Consider the following 23,916-nt stretch of genomic DNA (forward strand, 5'->3'; position numbering starts at 1 on the left):
TAAGGACCTATCACGCACCAAGCACTGAAGCAGGCGCTTGAAATGCATTATTTATTACATTGTGTAATATTTCGCCAACGCGTGCGTGCGTGTGCGTGCTCACATCTTGGGGGGCTCCATTGTAAACAGAAGGAGGGCCTGATAGAAAAAAGACGGGAGGAACGCTGGAAGCGCGTTCCCAGGCCCAGTCCCCATCCCTCTGCCTGGAGCCTCGCCACAGCCCGTCCTCCTCCAGGACCAGATTTCCTCTGCCCCCTTCCTTTCTCTGGAGCCTGTTGGCCCCCTCCTTACTCATTCCGTCTGGAGAGATTCAGGTGTGAAAGGCAGGGCACCTCCCAGCAGGAAGAGCAGCATGGCAGGACAGCGGATGGAATACAACGACGTGACTCGCACTTATTTCAATATCGTGAGAAAAACAGTGTCAAGGCAGCAGCAGCGCCGTTGGCTCCAGGGCTGGAGGCACTCCGCCCACAGACACATGTCCTATACAAACACGGTGACGCGCGCTGACGAGTCAGCAGTCCACAGACATCAGTCACTTGCCTACGTAACAAGCTGGGGGAGAAGACGTGCGGACGCCCCAGTAACCGTCTCCAGCTTTCTGGGCTGGGTCCCAGCAAGCCTGAGGCTGGGCAGAGGAGCCTACGCTGGGGTCTGACCCCAGAGGTGCTGTTCCTCTTCCTCCACGTCGTTCCCCTGGTAGGTAGATAATCATGAGCCCTGGTTAACTGTAGGCTTGTCATACTCTATCTACTAACTAAATGTCGCGCCGTTACTCTTACCATCACCTGAGAGTGAGAAGAACCTTCCTGAGCTGCTGTGTGCCTTCCTCCACCGAGAATTCTGCATGACACTGGTTGGGGCTCAGTAAAAATGTAACTTAAAAAGAAAGACTTTCTGGGGGGCAGGAGGGGCGGCCGGTTAGCGCAGTTGGTTAGAGCGCGGTGCTCTTAACAAGGTGGTAGGTTCAGTCCCCACACGGGCCACTGTGAGCTGCGCCCTCCACAACTAGACTGAAGCAACTGTTTGACTTGGAGCTGATGGGTCCCGGAAAAACACAGTGAAAAAAGATAAAAAGCTTTTTTTAAGAAATGAAAATTTGATTTAAAAAAGAGTTTCTCAACAGGTCAGTTCACGGTAGACATTCCGTGTGCTATGGTGACATGAAAGGAGGCACAGTCCTGCCGCGGTACCCGAGGGGGATGGGTCCCAGCATCCCCGACGCTCCAGTCCCTTAGGTAAAATGGGGTAGTATTTGCATATCACCTGCGCACATCCTCCGGTGTCCTTCACGTCATCTCTAGATTACTTGTAATACCTAATACCACGTAAATGCTATGTGAATATTAACAGTTGTTATACTGTATCGTTCGGGGAACAGTGACAAGAAAGAGAAAGCCTGTGCCTGTTCAGTCCAGACGCCGCCGTGTTGGCTGACGACATACGCGTGTCAGCAGCCACGTGTCTTTCCCCTGACCGTTGTCTGGCCGTGGTTAGCTGAATCTGCGGTGTGGGACCCTTGGGCACCCCGGCTGCCTACCTCAGGCTCAGGTGTGCCCTGCGTGCCTCAGGGCGTGGTACGGACTTGAGCCCGTCGGAAGCCTGCAGGGCCCGATCCAGTGCAGACTGAGGGCCACCCCTCCTGCACCCCGCCCCACAACATGTTTCTAACCGCTTTCGGGTGACGCTGTGTTCTTTGAAAATCACTGGCTTGGAGTAATTACATTAAGTTGGCCTTTGAAGCGGGTGGGGGAGAAAGACGGCGGCTGTGTTTGCTGCAGCAACCCACTCAGATGTCAGGGACCCACTCAGACATGCCGGTGGTGCGTGTGCTCAAGCCGTGACAGAAGCACCTCCGCGTCGTCCTTCCCATCAGAAGGGCTGGCAAAGGAACTGCAGGAGAGCAGGGAAAAAATACTGCTTGTTGCGGCTGAAACAGAAACGAGGGGCGCGGGGCGGGGACGCACGCACTGTGTCCTGGAGGGGAAGGTGCCCGTCGGAACCTGAGGGCAGTGCGTGTTCCTGAGGAACACCGTCTGGGTGACACAGCACCGGGTCAAGGTTGGGTCCTGCCAGTCTGCCCACCCTGGGACTCTGCTGAGCGGTCCAGGGAAGGCAGAGGCTGCTCACACTGGTGCAGAGGGCGCCGAATCCAACATGATGGAGGGCGCCCAAGGTTCTGTCCTTTAGCGGTGGCACCCCACTCCGCGTGCCCCGCCGCCACTCCAAGAGATCTTACTTGGAGCACAGAGCACTGAGGCCGGAGCACCGGGAGGACTGAAAGCCACTGCCTAACAATACTGAGCTCAGAAGAAAACAGAAACAAACTAGTAATTCCAGAATCTGAGAGGCACGTTAAGAAAGTACCAGGAAAGACCAGGGAAAAATCACTGGCTCAAGGGGCATAGAGAGGGGCGCTGGAGGCACAGGCCTGGGATTGAATTCGGTCCTGCACTTTGTTTGCTGTGAGTTTGGAAAATTTGCTTAACTACCCAGCCTTGGTTTTCTTTAGCTGTGATTAGTGGACATTGAGGTTTTAATTTTTTACAGTTGTGTACAATGCTGTGATCAGTATCTGTACATACATCCTTGAATTAATCTCATTGTACAGAAGAGATTCCTGGATGCCGTATTCCTTGGCCAAAGGTATGCATTTGAGGAGTGTGGTCAATTGCCTTCCCGACAGTTTCCAGCGTTTTACATATAATGACAGCATAGGAGAGTGCTCGTTTCCCAGCATCCTTCATACCATAGGTTAGTAAAAACAAAATCTTGATTTTGTTGACTTTATGTGAAAATAGGCATCCCTTTGTTGTTATGTGGCAATGCTGTAATCACTGATTTAGTTGGATCTTTTTCACGCATTTATCGGCCGTTTGTGTTCCTTCTTTTGTGAATTGTCAGTTTACGGCCCATACCCATTTTTCTATTCGTCTATTTGGATTTTCTTGACTGTTTTATAAGATTTCTTTATACACGAAGAAGGGTAAATTTTTATCTGACCTAATTTGCAATTTTTGTTTGTCTTTTTATTTTTTATGATGGCTTTTTATTTTTAGAAGCTTTAAGGTTTATGTGGACTGAATAATTTCTGATGCCCTTTGAAATTATTCATGGCATTCATTCCTAATGATTTGGGGGGAAATGCATTTACACGTACACAGAATTATTTGGACCCCATCCATGGAGTGTTAGATGTGCAGATATTAGAAAGATATACAGAGTATAGAAAAGCCAGAAATGAAGTCACTCATATTTTAGTTATAGAATTAAATGTTTAATGCTTGGAGACATATATATGAATCAACACAATTCTTAATTTTTAAGTAATTTCAAATTTTGAGTATGCTTTTACATATATGTATCAGGTATTTTGGTGTTTAAATATTTACATAAAACATTTATTAATAGACATGATGTAAAGTACTTTTCCCTGGAACTAGCAAATGCACAATATATCAACAAAACATTCCGCACTTTTATTTATTCAAGCTACCACAACAGGATAAATCTGAATAAAGCCTAAGACATTTATGAATACTTTTTCCAAGATCAGATAGGATGCTTATGTATAGGAAAAAATAATATTAAATACAATTGAGATAAATAAAATTAGACACACATAGCACTGTATCTATTATCTTTTTTCCTGACTCCTTTTTTTCTTCCCTCTGGCTAGGGAATCAGAACTGAGTCAGTAATGTGCTGTTTGATATATTTTTTAAATTCAGAAAAGCACAAAAGAATGACATACCCACTGTAGGTGGATTAGTCTGTTTCCAGCCCCACAGGTAGAGCGACGGACAGCCCAACAGTCCTGCCCAGTGGGCCCCTTTCATAACCATTCCCAGGTTCAGGATCAGTAGTACATTAAGGAGAGGATTAAAAGGTTAGAAAGGAGAGCTTCAGAAAAGGTTAAAGGCTGGGTTGGAGGGACCACGGCTTCAGAATTGGCTCAGACCTGTTACTTAATTCCATTCTGCCTAAAGTCTACAAACACAGATGACATACAGATAATAGTATTTTGTTTGAGTGCTTGACATTGGAGCGGTAGGAACTACTTTTTTTCTTTTTTTTTTTAATCTTGCTCTTTTTTCTTTGTAAGACTCATTCTCTCACATGGGTCCCATAAAACAAGAGGGGTTATGGAGAACATTTATTTTCGTTATCCTCAGGTGAAAGGACCTGGCATTTTAACCAAGAAAATAAGCATGGTAACTTGAGGATATGAAAGGCTGTCAGCTTTCCTTCCTACCCCACAGAGTGCTCAGAGAAGGGATCGAGATAGGGAGGAATAACTTCCTGACTCTCTGGTTAAATGTGTAACTAGCCGAATACAAAAAAAGGAGGTGGAGAAGAATCCAGGGAAATATTAAAATACACCAGTCCTGTCTCCATACTTTAAAATCATCTAGTTTTGCTCCACCTTAGAGGCAGGTAGACTCTCATGGAGGCAGCCAGATCAGATGTCCTGATCATACCCACAATCCACACACACTGTAGCAGACTGTATTTCTAAATTATATGCCGGGATTAACACACCAACACCAACTCCACCATGAATGACCACCCGGAGTCCTTCCCCATAACTTGCAGAGGGTCCCAAGGAAGGGCACTGATTGGCTCTGCTTGAGAAGCATACCCGCCAATCACTGAGCCCAGGAGAGCCACTACTATGATTGGCCAGATCCCGAGTTGGGGGATATAGGGGAAATGTTCTGGGGAACCAAACACAGCAGTTGTCTTAATGCATTGCAGAAAGAAACAGAGATGGGGTGAGTTTTTTTTCCAAGTGAAACAGTTTAAATTTAAGTGAAATACATACAGAAAAATACACAAATTTCAAGTATAGAGTTTGATGAATGCTTACAAAGTGAAAATACCCATACAACCATCACCAAGACTACAAAATGAAACATAATGTTGATTTTTTTTTTTTTTAAAGTTTACTTAAGTCTTTACTGGCTTCATTTGAGACTCTTTCAGGGCACTTTTTTCCATGCTAACTCAATAAATAAGTTTCCTCGAAATGGTAAAATTATAACAAGTGCTTGTAATCAAAGAGTTAATTCAATCTTCTAAATAATAAATACAGAAATCTTTTGGTTTTCAAGAATTTTCTCTCATGCTAAGAAATATTCCCATTAAAAAAATGAAGAAAAAGGATGTGAAACAGTCCTCAGAACCTCGTCCTACCATCTGTCAATCACCTTTCTGTTCCTGTGTTCTGGGGTTTTCTTCATCTCCTGTTCTCTACAATACTATAGAATAAGTCAATGGCTTGATAATCAGTTTTTATATTTTTCTGTGTTTTTATTTTTGTCTTTTTACTCAGAAATAAAGTTATTGTAATTATATCAAATAATATCTATTAATCTATCAAATAATGTTTTAGTAAACGGGAATAGGTCTGTATTTTCTTTTCCAAATAATTGTTTTCTAATGTAAAAGTAATGTATATTCACTTCAAAATTTTGAAAATAACAAAAAGCATAAAGAAATTGAAAATCACCCTTAATCCCACTATTCAGGAATAACCACTGCAAACATTTTTCCAGGGTTTTTGTTTTTCTGTGACTGTGTATTTTTTTCTTTTGAACAAAGTTCATAACCTCTGTCAGTTTTGTATACTGCTTTTTTCTCACTTACCTTTGCAATCTGATGGCTTTGTGTTTCTAATCAGAAAAACACATAATGAGAATTTTAACATTTTAATACGTGAAATTAAATTCACATGCTACTCAGTAGTATTTCAGAAGAGGAAGGCTGTAGAATTAGAGTACCTCTGTGGAATCAAAAAATGTAGAAAGAAAGAAAAAGATGCTGTGAAGTGCTAATGGCCAACTCCCAGCTACAAACCGTAGAAGTCATTTGGTGGTGCATGAATCTCAATTATAAAGATCTCAATGGATCTTTTGGAGAGATTGAAATTTTAGCCACTTCCTCTACAAAGCAACCTAGGGATCATCCCTTTGTATGTCACAAGTGCACAGAAAGCTATACAACAGGCAAGGTCTGAATTAAATTTTCTCTCTCATAACTCATAGACACAGAGAACAAATTAGATGGGAGGGGGTTGGGGATTGGGTGAGAAAGGTGAAGGGGATAAGAAGTACAAATTGGTAGTTACAAAATAGTCACGGGGATGTAAAGTACAGTGTGGGGAATATAGTCAATAATATTGTAAAAACTATATAGTGTCAGATGGATACGAGACTTATTGAGGGGATCACTTCATAAACTATATAAATGTCTAACTATACTGTACACCTGAAACTAACATAAATGAATGTCAACAATGATTTAAAAATAGTCACAGGGATATATAGTGGAGCATAGGGAATATAGTCAATATTGTAATAACTATGTACAGTGTCAGACAGGTAATAGATTTATTGGGGTTATCACTTTGTGAGGTATATAAATATCTAATCACTACGTTGGTTCGTACACCTGAAACTAATAAAAAAAATTAGCTCCATCAAAAAACATTTTTTCCTGTCTCATGGGAAATTAACGAGACCATTTAAAAAATCATTTAAGATGTGAGCTAATTATTTAGACAGTAATCCGAGATTCATCTCTAGGAAAGGGAATGCGCTTCCACACTTCACGGCTTCTCTACAGTTAGAAGCATGAAGCATTTTCAAAGGGAACTGCGTCTGTTGCACAGTGAAGTTCAATTTGAACATTAACTTCAGATATCCAGACTTGTCATGGAGAAGAGAATGTGACAGTAAAATTGTTACCTAACTTGTTGGGACTGAAATCAAGGCCAAAGCATACTGAACTTGGGTTCTCTGGCATGGATTTCTCCCCAATAAAGGGCCAGGCAATCTTACAGTTGGCCTGGAGATTAGTTTGCTTTTCAGAGAAATAAGAAAGGAAAACAGATGACTTTCAAAATAATTTTGGATTGGGAAAGATCTTTCTCTACAAGGCACCAAAGGCAGAAGCCATAAAAAAAATAAAAATGATTCATTTGACCATGTTAAAAAAATGGCCTATTTATTGACATATAAAAATCTATAGAGCAAAAAGATTAGATAATAGATAAATAAAACAGTGTTAAAAAGGTTTTGCATGTGGGATTGTATCACAGAAAAACATACCTTTATCCATTGTGGGGCTTTTTGAATGTAATTGTTGGGCTGAGTTCATTCTGAGCCTCAGACCATGCTGCCAGCCAATTTGTGATTTGTTTTTGGGTGGGATATGGACCTGTAGAGACAGGCCTTTGAAATTACATCAAAATAATCTAACAAGGTTTTTCTTGAATAACAAAAATTACACTTCTTCGGGTGGCAAATAAATTACAGGATGCAGGCTAGCACTGCTCAGGAGCGTTTGTGGTCTTTGGAGGCTCACAAATCTAGGTTTAAATTCTGATCCTGCACTTCGGGGCTAGCAGGTTACTTACCTTTCTGACCCATAGATTTTTTTAATCTGTGAAATTGACCTAAATGCCTACCACACAGGGTTTCTATGATGATTAAATGAGATAATGTGTATTAGGCCCTTGGGAGAGTGATGGCAAACAAAACATTTCTAAATAAATGGTCACTGGTAACACTCAGTGTTCCTTGGTGGTAGTCAATTAAGAAAAAACAGCAATTCGTAAACACTACAAACTACAAAAAAGAAGTGTATATAATGAGGCTTGGGAATATGGCTTCCAGAAGACAAGGTCTCCTTCTGCAATATCAAGTCAGTTTTGTCTCAGTACAAAAGCAATGGGAAGATTTTACAAGGAAAGAAAGAAAAGGAATTTATAAAATATACCAGTGCATTCAGTGAACGTGTTCAGTTTCTGGAAAAGTGAAATAGTTGTGATTCTAAAATAGAACCAAAGATGTTCACATTCTACCTCTGAACTTGACAGTTTTAGGACTTAAGATTGAAAATGTGTGATGGAAACAGCAAAGCTAGGTCAGAAGTATGATTTTCTTTTATTCCTTTGGGATTCTTGTAACATCAAAAGAACATTTTCCAAGAAAGTTAGTGTCTAACTGAAGGAAACTTAGGTGAGACAGTGATACACTTCACAACAGGAGAGGAAAGCTTCGAAGGGAAGCGTTCAGCTAGAGAAGTCAGCCGGCTGTGGCCCAAATCGGACTCGCCACCTGTTTTCGTGTGACTGGCAAGCTAAGAGGGAGAATGGTTTTACACTTTTTAATGGTGGAAAAAATTTTTTCATGACACGTGAACATTTTATGAAGTCAAATTTCAGTGTGCATAAATAAAATTTTAGTGGAACATAGCCACACCCATGGCTGCTTTCCCATTGCCAGGGCAGAGTTGAGTAGTTGTCATAGAGACTGGATGGCCCAGAAAGCCAAAAATATTTACTATCTGACCCTTTACAGAAAAAGTTTGTTGACTGCTGAGCTCGAGGTAAACCTAACTGGAAAGCAAAATAGATGGCTATTTTAATAATTTTGAAGTAGAGAAGGTCAAAACACATAAATACAACGCCGTTGTTAAAGTGATGTAGACCCACATTATTAACATAAAAAGATGTTACTATATTGTTAAATGAAAAAAAGGGCAGATTATAAAACAACACATCATATGATCACATTTTTAAAAATATAAAAATAGACCAACCAATTGATCAATCAATTGATAGATCGGAAAAGAGTGATAGTCAATATATTTTGCCACTAGTGGGCATGGACACCAAACCATCCACACAGTTGCCCCTTGTAAGTAACAGATAGATAGGGTTATTCATCAGTGTATACCCTGAAAACCAGCCCTACACATCTATGTAGGAACATTATTTGGAATATGCAATAAATGTTAATGACTGTCTCTGGCTGGTGGAATTGTGGGTAATTTTTCATGTCTCTTATCTACTCATAGTTTCATATATTTTCAAATATTTTTCAAATTAACAGCATTATTACTCTTAAAATCAGGAAAAAAATAAAGCTATATCTATTTAGAAAATGAAATAGAGCAAAGGAGAAGAAACCAACCAACTAATCACCCAAATAGCACCATTTCCATAAATCATGAAATGGATATATGTTTTCTAAATGTTTTGGTTCTCAATTTTTATCATATAATCTTCTGATTAAAAAAACTGCTTAGTGGAGAAAATTTGGAAAATACAGTAAAGGACAAAAAGTAATCAATTATCCTAAAAGTTAATATTTTGGTGTATTTACCTTTTATACAAAATTGGGAGCATATTATAGTTTGTGTTTTTTTCTTAATATTTAGACAAGAAATACATTATCTTTCAAAATATTATTAACGGGTACCTAATATAATGAGATCTACCATAATTAGTTTCCCCACATTATTGGCAATTAAGTGATTTCTTATTTTTCTCTTATAAATAACACTTTGAAACACATTCTCGTATAAAAATCATCTCTGCTGTGGGGCAGTTTCCTAGGAGTGCATTTGGAGGCCATGAACATTTTTAATGACTCTTGAAACATATTACCAAATTGCTTTCCAGACAGCCTCTTCCAAATAGTCCCTTAGTCTCAGTTCATCTCATGCTGGCCAATTTAGAGTATTCCAATTAAAAAAAAAAAAAAAAAAACATCCTCCAGTTTTTAGAATGTTTTAATTTATATTTGAAAACTGGTTTCATTGAATTATTTCTGTATGTTTGTTTGCCATATAAATGGCATTTTGATGGCAAGTGCTATTATCATAGCTCTATACCGATGACAATTATCCAGTAAGTAATGGGCCAGAAATTTTATTAAAAGGTTTTAAAAAAAATTTTTTAACACTAGGTTATTAAGGAAGAACTTCATCTGTGACTCTTATTTATGTAGAAATTTTTGTTTCCAAAAATGTGATGGCCTTTTATTAATCCACAAGATGGGGGTATTTTGATTTTATAGTATTTTAATCTCAGGTGTTAAAGTGGCATCATTTTCAGTATTCATATTAAGCCTGGATCAGAACCATTCCACTAAATCATGAAGGGGAAAAAAGAATTACATTTAATTTCTAGCTCATGATACTTGTCATGATATATATGTTTGTAAGGTAACATTGAGAAGACCTTTTTATTTCTGTGGAGTATTTTTCATGCAGTTAGTATGTTGTAGCATCAGGTAACGGCAGTGGCGTGTTTGTTTTTTTCAAATAACCAAAACTTTAAGTTTTAATGTTTCGGCTTAGATGCTTTAATAAAGTGACTTAGAAATGTTGAGAGGAACAAGCTTTTGGAATAAACACATATAACAAAATCTTTTCTACCAAAACTTAACTGCTACCCATCACTATTATGTAACCCTGGTATCATCGCCAGTCATAGTTATAATGTTCCTTTCTACAGTTCTGGGAATTTTACCTTAGAATCACAAAGTTCTTCAGTTGGCTTTTCTATCTCACTTCACGTGTGCTACTGAACCTAATTAAAACTTTCATGTAATTGAATCAATAGCTTCGATTGTCTTTTTTGGCAAACGCTGATCAGCTTTTGCCAGGAAGAGGACAACTCAACATTGGCTATTCTATTCTCTCATCTGACAAAAGCAAAACCAGGAGAAAAGAGGCAACTTTCCAACACCCTCATCAGCGAGAGGTGCTTCTTTAGACTCTCTTCACAGAACTCCCTCCTCAGTAGCACTGCCCAGATGTCATTGGACACAGTCGCCATGATGCATCCCCCTTGGTGATGCCCAGCAATTTCTAATTTTACAAATAATTGGAAAGAATGCATCAGAAATAGCTTTTAGGAAGAAACTTTTTATTCATGTAGAGAACATTTTAAGGCATAGTCAAACATTTTTATGAACAAGAATTTAATGGGTTCCATGATAATGGTCATACGAAGATCATTTCAATACTGTGCACTAATGTGTTTGCTCAACGTTAAATAATTTCACAAAAGGATGTCCATCCATTTAAGGAAACCGAGATTTCAATAGCATTTGCAACAACAAGAAGATAGGATTTTTTTCATGTATTGAAAATGATAAATTACTTGCTACTAAACCTCCACATATACTGTACTGGAAACTGACGGGAACTGACAGAGAGTTTCATGGCAAGTTCCTAAATACAGCTTTGGGCCCCTTTGCTGTGGCTTAAGCAGGAACTACTGTGAGTCATGTAAAAAGTCATGCACCTAACTGGAAAAACTCACTGCACCCAGCTTTCCCAGGTAAGAATGAGCAGAGCCCAGGAACGACTGGTCACCTCCTGGCAAAAGCAGTTGAAAAATCAGCTGCGGTTTGGGTATGTGTGTTCCCTTTTCAGATGTGGCTTTGACATTCCTGGGCAGGGCATGCTGGTGGTGGAAACAGTGAGGGTTATTCAAACCACTAGTTTATCTGCTCTACAATGTGGAGACTGGCAAACTTACCCCAGACACAGGTCCTCCCCGTCCTTCTCCACCTGCACCCCACGTCTAAACTGTTAGGTCTCAGTGCATAAACGACTAGTAGGCACGCAGAGGAAGCTTAACAATCCTAACTGTCCTAATTATGAGGACTGTAGGGTTTATAATAGTCCACTTACAAATGCACACAAATTAACAAATATGTAAATACAGAAACAAAAACCCTCCATTAGAAGTTGGTGAGAATGAGGGATTTTTGTTCATAGAACAGCTTCATCATGAAACAGTACATCTAGGGTCTATGATAATTTGGTGTTTTTCTACTACCAGTATCCAAGCAAGCAAGTGGCAACACTTTTAGATGTGGGGAGACTTCCTGATGAGAAGTGTGAGGTCACAGATATCTCATCAGGGGCAGTGAATGGGTCTCATCCTGAATGCCAACACCACTGGGTTAGGGGTGACGCCCACAGCACCTCATGGGGCTGGCAGTCAGTGAGCAGTGGTGGTGTTAGCCTTGCCCTCCGTCAGCCTCCTGGATGGGAGAACCAGATGGCGGTTCACTCCTGACTTAAACTGAGACAGGAATGGAGTCCCAGATGTGAGTCTAAAGTCTGTCACTTATAGCTGTGGCCCCTTGGGCAAGTGACTTAATCTCCTTAAATCTCGGTTTCCGATTTGTAAAATAGGGGTGATAAAAATGCTTGATCTTATAGGGTTGTTTTCTTTTTGAGGATTAATGGATTAATGTTAGAAAATATTTAAAGCGGGGTCTGGCGCATGATAAGCACTCTATACACAAAAGCAACTGCTATTATTATTATCATCCATGAATGTTTTTAAATCAAGTCAGTGGTTAAAGCTCTGGCCCTAAAAGCAGAACAAGATAAAAGGGAAGCTGCAGAGCCTTGGCCAGAGCCCCAGGGCCCCACCTACTCTGCCCAGCAAACCCCAAACCCAGGGAGGCATCTTCAAAGAACCCCTAGGATCCCAGAGCCCAAATTGAAAATCCCTGAAGAAGGTTATTTACAAGTGAAAACAATGCTCCTCTTTTGAGGTTTGCTCTGCATTTGTTAGCCAGTTAGGCTTAAATAAGAAAGGTCATAGTCAGGGCAAAATGGCCAAACTTAAGGCAGAGAGAAGTACACTATGAAGAAAGTGTTCCTGGAAGTAAGGTATTCACAATCAAGCAGTAACTTTACATGGTGACCATTAAAACAAAAAATTTTATACTGAGATTCTTTTTGGCAAATAAAGTAGGATTAAAATTCACTTTAGGTTAGCTTGAGGATAAAGTGAATCCTTAGCTTTGTATTTATATCTAAACCATGGCTAGATTTGGTTAAAAGAATTCAGCCAAGAAAAAAGTAACTCCCAATTGGTCTGGACACATTAAAGGAAAACATTCTTCAATTATTCAACAAATTTACCTGCTCAAATAAGTCAAGTTCATATGAAATTCCGTAGTTTAGTCTCAAACCTTTCTAACTCACATCTGCAAATCATGAAAACTTCTGCTTGAGGAATCCCTTGTCAATATATGTTGCCTCCCGAGACTTCTGTGAGTCCCTTTTCCAGTGTCCATGAGAGAGCCACATAAATGAGTTATAACTTTACTTTTTAGAAGCACTGGAAAGCTTTCAGCTCTGAAACTAAAATGGTAAAGGCTTCAAATATATACCATATTCTAATGATTAATCCCACAATAAAAATACTTTAAAGATACTTCAATTATTATGATGGGGCTCCATTACATAGTATCTGAATCTTTAGTGTCAATGGCGTTTTCTTTATTGGCCTGATTAAGTTTTGCTTTCGGTGTGTACGTGTGGCTAAAAACATAACACTGACAGTCTCTTTTTTATAGGATACACAAAATGCCAGGTTTTGCCTTTGCAATTGCCTCATTAATCATCTCCAACAATGAACTATGTTAATAAAGGTGGGAATATGAAGAAAAAAAGGTTCTTAATATTTAAAAGCAGGACATTAATGACTGCGTGATATATTGGAAAAATTCTCAAATCTGATTTTTCAAATCACTTCCTTTATACTTGCCAAAAATGGACTTTTATGGTGGCAAACCAACTAATGCAAATTTATTCATTTTTTTGCTTGCAAAAAAAATTGCGTCTGCATCGTTTTTGCTTAGTTTACCAAAAACGGCCGTTCTGAGGTCTGGATTAGCGTCACAATGATACGATAAAGAAATGGCTTACGTTAAACATAAAAGTTACAACAAATTGGCGTGATGTCAATGAGTGATAAATGCCTCAAGAGTAAAAACATCTCCTTTTTCTGTCATGTCCATAAATGGCTGAAAATGGCAATGAAATTCATCCCCTACCCAGGCAAAATGTGCTAGGATTCTCAGCTCTTTTATATCCTTGGATTTTGTGGAAACAACCATGAAGGATGTGGTAACTCTCAAACAGCATGCAGTGAACTTTACAAAATGTGTCTTGGTAACTCTTTTTATGGAATTTCTTGACTCATATTTTTAAAGTTCAAACGTCGAGAAAAAAATGCTAACGAGCATCCAGTAATGTTTAGGACCTGGATTTGCTACCTAATGAGGACAATATTCCCACACTTCAGTCGTAATGACATACGTGTGCTAGAGCTGTCTTCATCATCTTTTTCAAAGCAAGTATAAAAAACTAACAAAGCAGCCGTAATTATAAATCTGCCTTGCTGCTGAGAGGAGGGGAATGGTTTAGGCCTGAGGGATCTGAAGTTCTGTAAGAACTGAATAAAACAGAAATACTTCTCACATCTTTTAGAATATCATCGAAAATGCAATTAAAGGAAAAAAATAACTCTCATCTTTCTTGTAATACATTTCCTAAAGGGAGTCGAATCATTAAATTTATATGTTAAAATTATACTGCATTAAGAAATCAATTATGAAATTCTTGGAAGTCTAGGATTAAGCAACATTTAAATTTTTATATCAAGCTGCAAACTTAATCTTATCTTGGAGAAGCAAGTTTAATCTTACATTAAGTGTTATGTACCAGTGCCAGCAAATTAATATTCTACTTTACAAGAAATATTTCTGGATGCTTTACTTTAACATCTCTCTTTGGGCATTAACTTTCCATATTAAATATTTGATTCTTAGCCTTAAAATGAAGAGTGAAACATTAAACCGGAAAAGGGTGAACAGTATGGTTTCTGATATTATTCTTACAGAAATGAAAACGCAGGATACTGTTTACTAGGAATGAACACATTTTAAGGCCCTAAGCACTCCTCAAATACAGTGAGCCCACCCTTCCAATTTCCCCTGCTACACAGATCATTAAGTGGAAGGTCGTGAATCTCTGTGGCATCAAGAGTCGGAATAAGCAGATTTCAACTTGACTCAGTTTAGAGAATAGAAAGGTCTGAGGCTCATACAACCTGCTATTCGAGGTAATGGACTTTTTATGGAATGAGTTCAAGCAGAGGCTGGATAAACGTGTACAGTAGTTGCTTCTCATGTTCCTTCAGTTCGAAGATTCTATTAGTCTGTATAATTAACAGATATCTAATGTTGATATGACACGATAGACTCGGCAGACACCAGCTCATCAAATAGTGTTAGCATGGCTGGCGTGCATGAAGTAGCTTCAGAAAAGTCAAGGCTGTAATTCTTCTAAGGGTGACTTGGCTACACAACCCTGGCTCATGGTGGCACTCCACAGTGGAATGTACATCGAAAGACCCTGCTGGTCGTCCAAGAGGAAGGAAAAAACGGTGACCCAAACTGTGACTGAAAACCCTTTGTGCATCAAACAATAATGCGTGTTGTCCTTGAAACAAATATTTGTTAACTCTGAAGAGAGTGATGCAAGTCACCAAGCTTTCAGTCACTTGATCATTTGCGACTGAGTACGAAGACGAGAGAAAGAACACTGGGAAAGGTCCCAGCAAAGCACTGAGGGTACCAGCGCTTGCGGGGTGGAGAGGAGGGCTGCATACCACGTGACAAGTGTTGCAGAGTGACGATTTGGCCACTAGGAGGGTGGTTTCGTTCAAATAGGGGCGCTGCCATCTAGCCTGCAGCAGGCGGAGGACGACGGGATGCCCACATAGCAACCCCGGGGTGGGCGAAAGCGGCCGCCTTCTTCTCAGAGGGCCGCCTGTCCTGTCAGTATCTTTACCTCCTGATGGGACAGCATCTCAGGAGACAGGAAGAGCACCAAACGCGTTATAAATCCTTTAGAGTCAGACCATCTGTGCTGATTCATTTTAGTCTTAATAATAAGGAAAAACTCTTGGAACTATTTTAGATCAATGTTGAACTTGTGTTTTAAATAGAAATTTTGACTGTGAAGAATTGTGCTCGGTCCTCAGCTCACTTGACATGTACGAATGAGAGCCGACTATTGCAAGGGACTGAGCAACCCAAAGGCCACCATTGTCCTCAGTGGGGCTTGAGGTGGGGAAGCAGCGTGTTTGCGACGACCAGACTCCCAGTTCAGTTTGATGGTCTTGTAGTCTTGGGAATTGATTTCATCAGAGGCTTGATGGGAACTGTCGTTCAGGTCAGTGACGTTGGCTCATGACTCACAAGCTTAGCGTTTTCGAGCTGTGTCCAAGGGGACTGACAGGCGTCGTTTACTGACACCTTAATGAATGTAGATATTAATGAAAGGCGCCCAAATAGTTTACTTCTAAAGGCTCTGGAAAGTCAGTGTCAGTGCTCAGTGAAGGAGGAAGCCTGATGTCAAACAGGAGGACCTTTTAACATAGGATAAAGCGGCAATGAAAGGGGGCAATTAGAAAGACATGTATTTTTATCAAGTGAAAGTCTCTTACTCGGCTCGGAACGTATTTCTGAATTAGAGGTGTTCTCTAACTCCCTTATTTAGGAACCAGGGTGGGGGGCACGTTGGATACTGGGATGTGATATTTACCGGAATTCTTATGAAGGTCTTATTGTTTAATCAGAGCCAAGGTGGCAAGGTTTTTATCCTTCTCCGTTAAAATGGTGCCACCGAAGTACTGACTCTTGTTGTTACTCCAGTCTTAATTCTGGAAAGTACACAATTCACTGATGTTAAGAAGACACATCATTCTACAGTGTATGTACTACAAGGACAAGAAGGGAGGAGATGGATGGCGTGAACGTAGACATCAGGGGTCGGCCAGCTGCGCCCACCACCTAATCTTGTAAGGCTTTTCAGAACCCAGCCAGGTGATCCATTTGCATGTTGTCTATGGCTCTTTCTGGTACAACAGTTGAGTCGTTGTGATGGAGACCTCATGGCCCACATGTTTACTATCTTCCACTCCACAGAAAGTTTGCTGACTCCCACTATGGACCATTAGGATCCTGACCGAAAAGTGCGCACGCGCACACACACGCACACACAGCATGAGATCACTGGCATTTTAAACACTGATTAGGTATTTGCTATGAAGAGATTTTAGTGAGGTGTAAATATGCTGTGCTTAAAAAGTCACATAAAAATGGAGTGAAGCTACTTCAGCTATCACGTTCCTTAAGAAGAACATGGGAGGGGGGACTCGGAAGCTTGCGATCTCATCCTTTGAGGAGGTGATGATGCTCTTCCCTCCACCCAGGACATACGTGGCACCTCATCCAGCTGCCTGTGATGTTTCTGACCATTTTAATGGCCAGGAAAACCCCACTAGGTCTCAGTCCCTTCACCTAGGCCCTCACGTCCACAGTAGGCACGCTATGAAGGTGTCCTTCTTCTGAGTACATAAACAGGTTTTCTGGAAAAAAAGCTCATCTAATCCTACAGAGGGATCCAACAGAGCTAGGAGGCACCTAGAAATAATATATTCCTACCCCAGAAAAAGATACAATTGGTTAATATAAACATTTTTGTTTGCCAGTTAAGGCAAAAACATTAAGGTCCGTGCAAAAATTCTATGGGTAACAAATCTTTCTCCCCAAAGACTTTATTAAGATATATTTTCAAGGTGGAAGTATTCATTATGTTGAAGGGAGACAATGCAAAGTGCTGTGTATACATTAGCGTAACAACCTGCACCGTTTTTGGTCGTCCCACCTGTCCACTCCTCCCAGTTACTCCTGCTTTTCGGAATTGCTGAAATGAAGTGTTTTTTTTATAAAGCTCCCTGCTTATTTAATGTATCTTTTCCATCCCACGTGGCTTGTAGTAGAATAACTGAGAACACGGTGGACAGTGTGACCTCACTACCCATCACAGGTAACCATCTCCTCACAAACAGACATGTAATACGTCTCGGCGGACCCCACGTCCGACCACAGGCAGAGGGTCTGTAGCTGGAAATGGGAGGTCCCATTGAGCGTGGTGAGTCACGGTGAACCAAGGGCCAGCTGTGGGAGGGTTTCTAGGCGAACATCCCGCCTGTTCTCAGCAATTTTTTTCGCTTTCCCATTCCCGAATCCCGAGATACAAACTATTTTCTGTTCTCCACGATGTATCATTTCCACAGTGACGGCCGATACTACCAACCACCTGGGTTCAAGGAGCTGATTTTTTTGATTTCCCAACCAACTTTTCTCAGGATTTGGGAATGGGAAAGCGAAAAAAATTCCTGAGAACCCTGGTCTGTGGTGCCTGAGCTGCCTTCAGAGGCGGCCTCCTGAAGACCAACGTAAGGATTCTCATCCACATCTCGCACTATGAAATAAAATCCTAAAAGGAGGCACATTTCAGACTGCCCATGAAAGGAAAACAGTACCTACATATATAAAACTCCAGTTGTTTACGTGGTCTGTAAAGAATTTCTTCAGATTTCCTTTGCCATAGATGAGGCTAAGACCCTGGACACATCCTCTTCTTGGAGGCTGATCCAATTCTGTCATTCTTTGGAATGAGCTAATTGTTTAATGATTTAGGTGACAATTACTTGAAAAATTAGTGCGGTAAAACCTGCTCTGGAGAATCACCCATGTCTTTATGTAAATACCACCCTCCCAGCTTAGGATTCGTGCCACCAAAATCCAGTGGATGAGTCAAGGACAGGGGACAGGGGGACACGCACGTGTAACATAAACCCTGTTGTCCTTCACGTGGTGAAACCTAAATGCCAACACCTAACATGCCTCTTCACAAACACAAAAATCTTATCGGCAACTAAGACATCAGCTCCAAGTGGACTTACTGATGCACTACCACGCTCTCCCCTCCATCAAGCAATAAACTCCCACAGGATTTTCTTCTAGGTTTTCCCCTCTTCTCAGATACACTAAGTATTAGACATGTGCATGTTAGTGGTGGCCACAGCAGTCGTTCTACAACCAGGATTTTGCAGCAAACGGCTAATCCTTAATCTTGCCACTAAGTATACTGAGTTATGGAGATGGTGTGGTTAAACAAAAACTGTATCACACGAGTCTTGCACAGAGATCTCTCTAGTGATGCCTGCTGTAGGTTGGGTTTGATCTTTCTGTCTGTGGGGATGGTCACCTGGGTACTGGAGGAAAGGGCCCCAAGGGCCCAGGATGGACGATCCCACATGTCCTATACCTGGCCATACAACCTACTTCTAACCAAAATCAGCCTGATAGTTACATGCCATTAGATAGAGCAGGCAAAACCCTTAAGAAAGTTACCGAGGTCTGTAAATCATTGGCTTAGTAAATAATTTTGAGTTCCGACTGTGTGCCTGCCAGGCATTGTATTTGACTATACTCTGCAGTCTCTAATTTCAAAGTTTTCCCAAATCTAAAATGTTTATTACATGAGTTTGACATAGGGAAAAGAATATTAAGATGGAAGTTCAGGATCCCTGGATCCTAAAATCCATGGCAAAGTGTAGCAACCTCTCTGGGAATCAATTCTTTATTAGAAACTCTCTGCAAGTTTCTTTCAACCTAAATTCCGTAATTCTCTTGAAACCATTTTATATACTGTTGTCTCACCAACTGTTGGGACATGTGCCAAGATGATTGTTTTTTGCATGTTTCACTAAGATTCTAAAATTTCCCTAATTATGCTTGGAAGATAAGTATTTTATTTGCAAACTGTGCTTTTGTTGGATAAAAGGAAAAAGTGTATGGCTGATGGTGAGAAGGTAGTCCTCATTGCACGTAAGGCACCGTGGGTCTAGTGAGCCTGCTTTATTCTCTTTAATTAACTGAAGCTATGCTGGAGTCCATTCTTTTATTTCCTTCTTTAGTATAAAATGCGAAAAGATAGTCATGACAGAGACTAAGACCTGAAGGCCCTTTAATTTCCTTGTCTAACCATAGATCCAATAATTAAATGTCCTATACCAGCTTCCACACATTGGACTATGATGATTGGTACTGAGAAAGAAAAAAAAAGCTCAAGTAGCATTTTCCATAAAGTGAAAAATGATTTCTAAATTTTAACTGTGCCCTTTCTGTTGTCAAAATACCACGAAATATTTATGCATACATAATCTTTTCAATGTTTTTAGTGAAGCAGAACAAAAAACTGGTTAACTATAATGCCCTGATCATTTTAAAACAAAAGAAACCTTTATATAGAAACGTTTGCTCAATACTGCTTTAGCCAAAATGCTTGTCAGGTAATCCTTCACTTTATCTAGAATATCTCCAGTGGAAGATTTGGTATTGTTCTGAAGCTATCCCATGTCATCTTTGGACAATTAAAAAATGCCTTTTAACCGTGAGCCAAGTGGTCCCAACTTAACCTCTTGGAACCATATGAAATATATCCAATTGTGCTGCATGACAGTGCTCTTGCAAGGTTGAACATCGTATGCTGTGTGGGCACCACACCCCCTCCTTTAATTCACCCTTCTCCAAACTAAATCAAAACTCTCATTTCTTTAGTAAAGCCTAAAAATCTGGTCATTCTGTAATTTCCTTTGTTCTAACACCACAAAAACCTAAAAATACTAGTTAAGGATGTTTTCTCCATATTATTAAAGTTTCAAAGAGTTGAAATTTCCAAAATTATGCACAAGTGTAAATTACAGGGGAAATACTTTAATGTTTTCTAAAACCTGTAGAGAATCCCAAAAAGAATCATGATGAAACAGATGACAGGCTGATTATACAAATCGCTGCTGGTAACTCAAACAACTATCCAAGCGGTACGAGGAGGTAGTTTGCGTCACTTACGCACTTCATTTAAAAACATACAAACTTGTAAACCTCAAGTACAACGATATCTGAATTATACATGAGTCAGAGTTTACAACAGTATTCCCCTACCCCAGTTAGTCTAATTTTGTACACCTGAAATGCAAAAAGATCTGAATTAAATGTCAGAGTCAACAAAATTCACAAAGCCAGAAGCAGTTTAGTGCTCACGAGTTTATATTTTTAGGTTTGATAAAGACTCTTGTGTATTTTCTAAATACACAGACAAAACAGTTTTGGAAGTTTACATACATGTCTTAGGACACTTATACTAGGTAGGTAAATTACATTAAAAATTGGTCTTCGTAAAAGATCTTCCCAAAGAGCTTTTACAAACAGCAGGCAGAAGTGTTCTTTTTGTTTACAGTGTTTAAATGCTGATTCTCCCATTTCATCATGGCCTCAAGCATCCCTCTCAACCCAAAATTTTGTTCTCAATAGCCAGTGTACTCCAAGTCTACGTACCCCACGTCAAGAGAACCCAGGGCTAACGTGTGCTCCTCCCTAACATGTTAAGTGATCACGTGAAGGCAGGGGTACAGCAGGAACAAAACTTCGCATCTCAAACCCTAAAGTGACTAAGGAAAACCACCTGTTCTAAGCACGTATAGTATGTACCATCTTTAAGTTTAAGGATCTGGGTGACTGAGCGGCACAAGGACGGGGTTCACATCTAGTTCTTCGTTTAAAAATCATCCTTTCAAAAATGAGAATGCCACAGCCAATTCGTACATGTGCCACGCTGAGGCTGGGTGCCTTACTTATAGTCGGGCGACAGACAACTGCTGTATTAGGAGGAACGAGTAGTAAGGATATTTGGGGCAGGAGGGATTTGACACTCAGATTCCTAACATAGCTGTTTTCTAGGGAAAATAAGTCTCCACAGATAGACTCCTTTGAAGAGCTGAAATTCGACAAAAGTTCCGGGGCTTCAGGGTCAGACCCGGCCCGACCCAGCTCTGCCCCTTAGTAGGTGTATTACATTAGGCAGGTCACAATAGGCGGGTTGCTTGGGAGTCTTTCCTCTTCTGTAAAATGGAGACGATAGCACCTACTTTACAGGGGACTAGATAAAACAATGTAAAGCGCAATGGCACATGTAGGCACTAAAAAAAAAAAAAAAATGTTTGGAGTCCTTATTCAGAAAAATAAACTCTTCATTCTATGTTGACAAAGTCCTAAAAATATAAATAAAGCTTATCAAGTTTTAAAATTTATGACTTTTAAAACCCATCTTCCATCACGCTTTCCCCCATATTATTCTACTCCAGTCATCAGGCCTTAGACTACATGAAGTTTCCAGGCCCTGATCCTTTCATTTCCTAGTTTTCTCCGTCTTCCCCCCTTTTCTCATTTCTTCTTGTCTTCCTGGTTTCACATCTATTACTAAGCAATGGCCAGACAGTGTTCGAGCGCTTTACACAAACTGACTCATTCATCTCACTGTTCTCCGTCAGGGTGGCTCTACTAAAACACTAGGGAAGCCAGTGTTTCCCCCCAAATCTCAAAGCTGCTCACTACTGGTCAGTTCCCCTTCTTGTAATGTTTCTTCTTTTTTCAGCTCTTCATTGCTAGGGTGCTAAAACTTAGCAAAACATCCGGTGAACGTGAAAACTGAGGGCCAATAACAATGACCAAGTCGGGACCACATGGAAGTAACTGTCTGAGAACCCCAAGAAATAATACACGATCTTCACTTAGATGAGAGGGTCTGTTACCACAGAGACTAGGAAAGAAACAGTTTATACTCTTCCCCTTCATTAAAATTAAAAGCTCTAAAATATTTTTCATTTAAAATATTAAGTTATAAGAGAAAAATTCAGCAAATGTGTAATACGTAATTCTGCCAGCACCCCCCTGACAAAATTATGAGTATTGTTACCTCTGAGACCAATGATAAGTTCTTAGTATCTAGCAACTTCCTGAAATTGTACTGTAAGTCAGAAAAAGAATATACTTAAAAAAATAGAAACGTCCAGTAGTATACCTTAGTACTAAAACTATTGTTTAAAAAAAGATCTAGAAGGAAAAGGCAGTCCCTCGAGATCATGGAACAAAATAAGTTAGGCAGTCAGCAAGTAGAAAAACCTGTCAATTCTGTTTCTGGTAAAATGTTTACTTTAAAGAAGAAATTTTTATATAGGCTGAGGCTAATATAGTCAAGAGTTATAAACATTTTTCCTTTGGATTATCTTTCTAAAAACAAAATTTTAAAGTATCATATTTCAGTTGACTAAAAATATAGCCAAATCTGTCACAACACAACACAACAGGTAATGGACAATTATAGAATATTTTAAATTAACAGTAAGAAGCCATCTACATCCAACCTTATTTCCAACTAAAACCAAAACAAAAGCACAACAATCCTGTAGTGTACCAAGTGTATTTCAATTTACTGTATGCAATCTAACAAAAATTTGGTCATAATTTACCAGATATACATAAATGATTTAAGTAGTAAAAGAAAATTCAGCTTAGAGTAAGTTCATATCTTGAAGAAAAGTAAAAGTACATTAAGAATGTAAAGCCAAGTCCAGTTTCTATGCAATAAGTGAACTGTAGTCTAATAAAGCAGATTTACGTGATTTTCAGATATATATCTTTTCTCTTTAATATATATTTATATATAGACAGATCTACCAATTGTAAACTATGGTTTATTTTAAAGGAAGGGGATAAATGGGATGAAAGAAATCTTTATACTATACTTACATATATTCACAATGCAGAACATTTTACGTTTAAAATACTTTTTCATTCATAGTATCTTTGCCCAACTAACGTCTACTTTGGACCCCACCAGAACTACATTTTACTCATTTATCTAGAACATTGAGAATAAGATGTACTCTTCAGTCTTAAACAAAATCAAACCAAAACTATTCATGTCAGTTTTACAGTTATGTAGAAACTACAGTAAAGTTTAGGTGACAAAAGATGCATCTAACCATGTAACTGTACTTTATATCTGATTTATCCAAGCAGAAACATCAATATCTAACATTATTCTACTGAAATCAGAGACAATGAGAAAGTCTCTCAAAAACGATCAACATTTCAACTTTGATCAGATGGAGCACCAAAATTGTGTCTGTCAAAGTGTACTTTAAATTTTTTCCACATGACTAGCATAATTTAGTTACCTGATATAAAATAGGAAAATATACTCAATTTCTATTTAAAAGAAAGCTGAAAATATGATATCCCTCAATCTTATATAATATACAATATGTTTCTGATAAATGTTGTGCATGTTGATATTCTGTGAAATGCTGTGAGTTTAACAATGAGCTAATTCATCTGTCATCAGGCTGCATAAATCTGACAATTTCTACTTAATACATCACCCCTTGTACCCTGAAGAATTTAGTATAATAAACTGTAAAGTCTCTCAGTATTTTATTTGTAAGATTTTTGCAGATTGTTGAATCATGGTGACTACTAGAAAGACTATATATATCAAGGTGTAGTGACTTTAAGAAATTGAAAAAAAATAAATTAACTTAATAAT

General features: G+C 39.4%; 1 long non-coding RNA gene across 3 annotated transcripts in view; it reads left to right on the plus strand.

Moving 5' to 3' along the window:
* The window catches only part of LOC117033792 (uncharacterized), a 74,517-nt gene that overhangs the window by 14,061 nt on the left and 36,540 nt on the right, over nucleotides 1-23,916 (plus strand). The window lies entirely within an intron of this gene.

The sequence above is a fragment of the Rhinolophus ferrumequinum genome, chromosome 14 (assembly GCF_004115265.2).
Source record: "Rhinolophus ferrumequinum isolate MPI-CBG mRhiFer1 chromosome 14, mRhiFer1_v1.p, whole genome shotgun sequence".
Classification (NCBI taxonomy): domain Eukaryota; kingdom Metazoa; phylum Chordata; class Mammalia; order Chiroptera; family Rhinolophidae; genus Rhinolophus; species Rhinolophus ferrumequinum.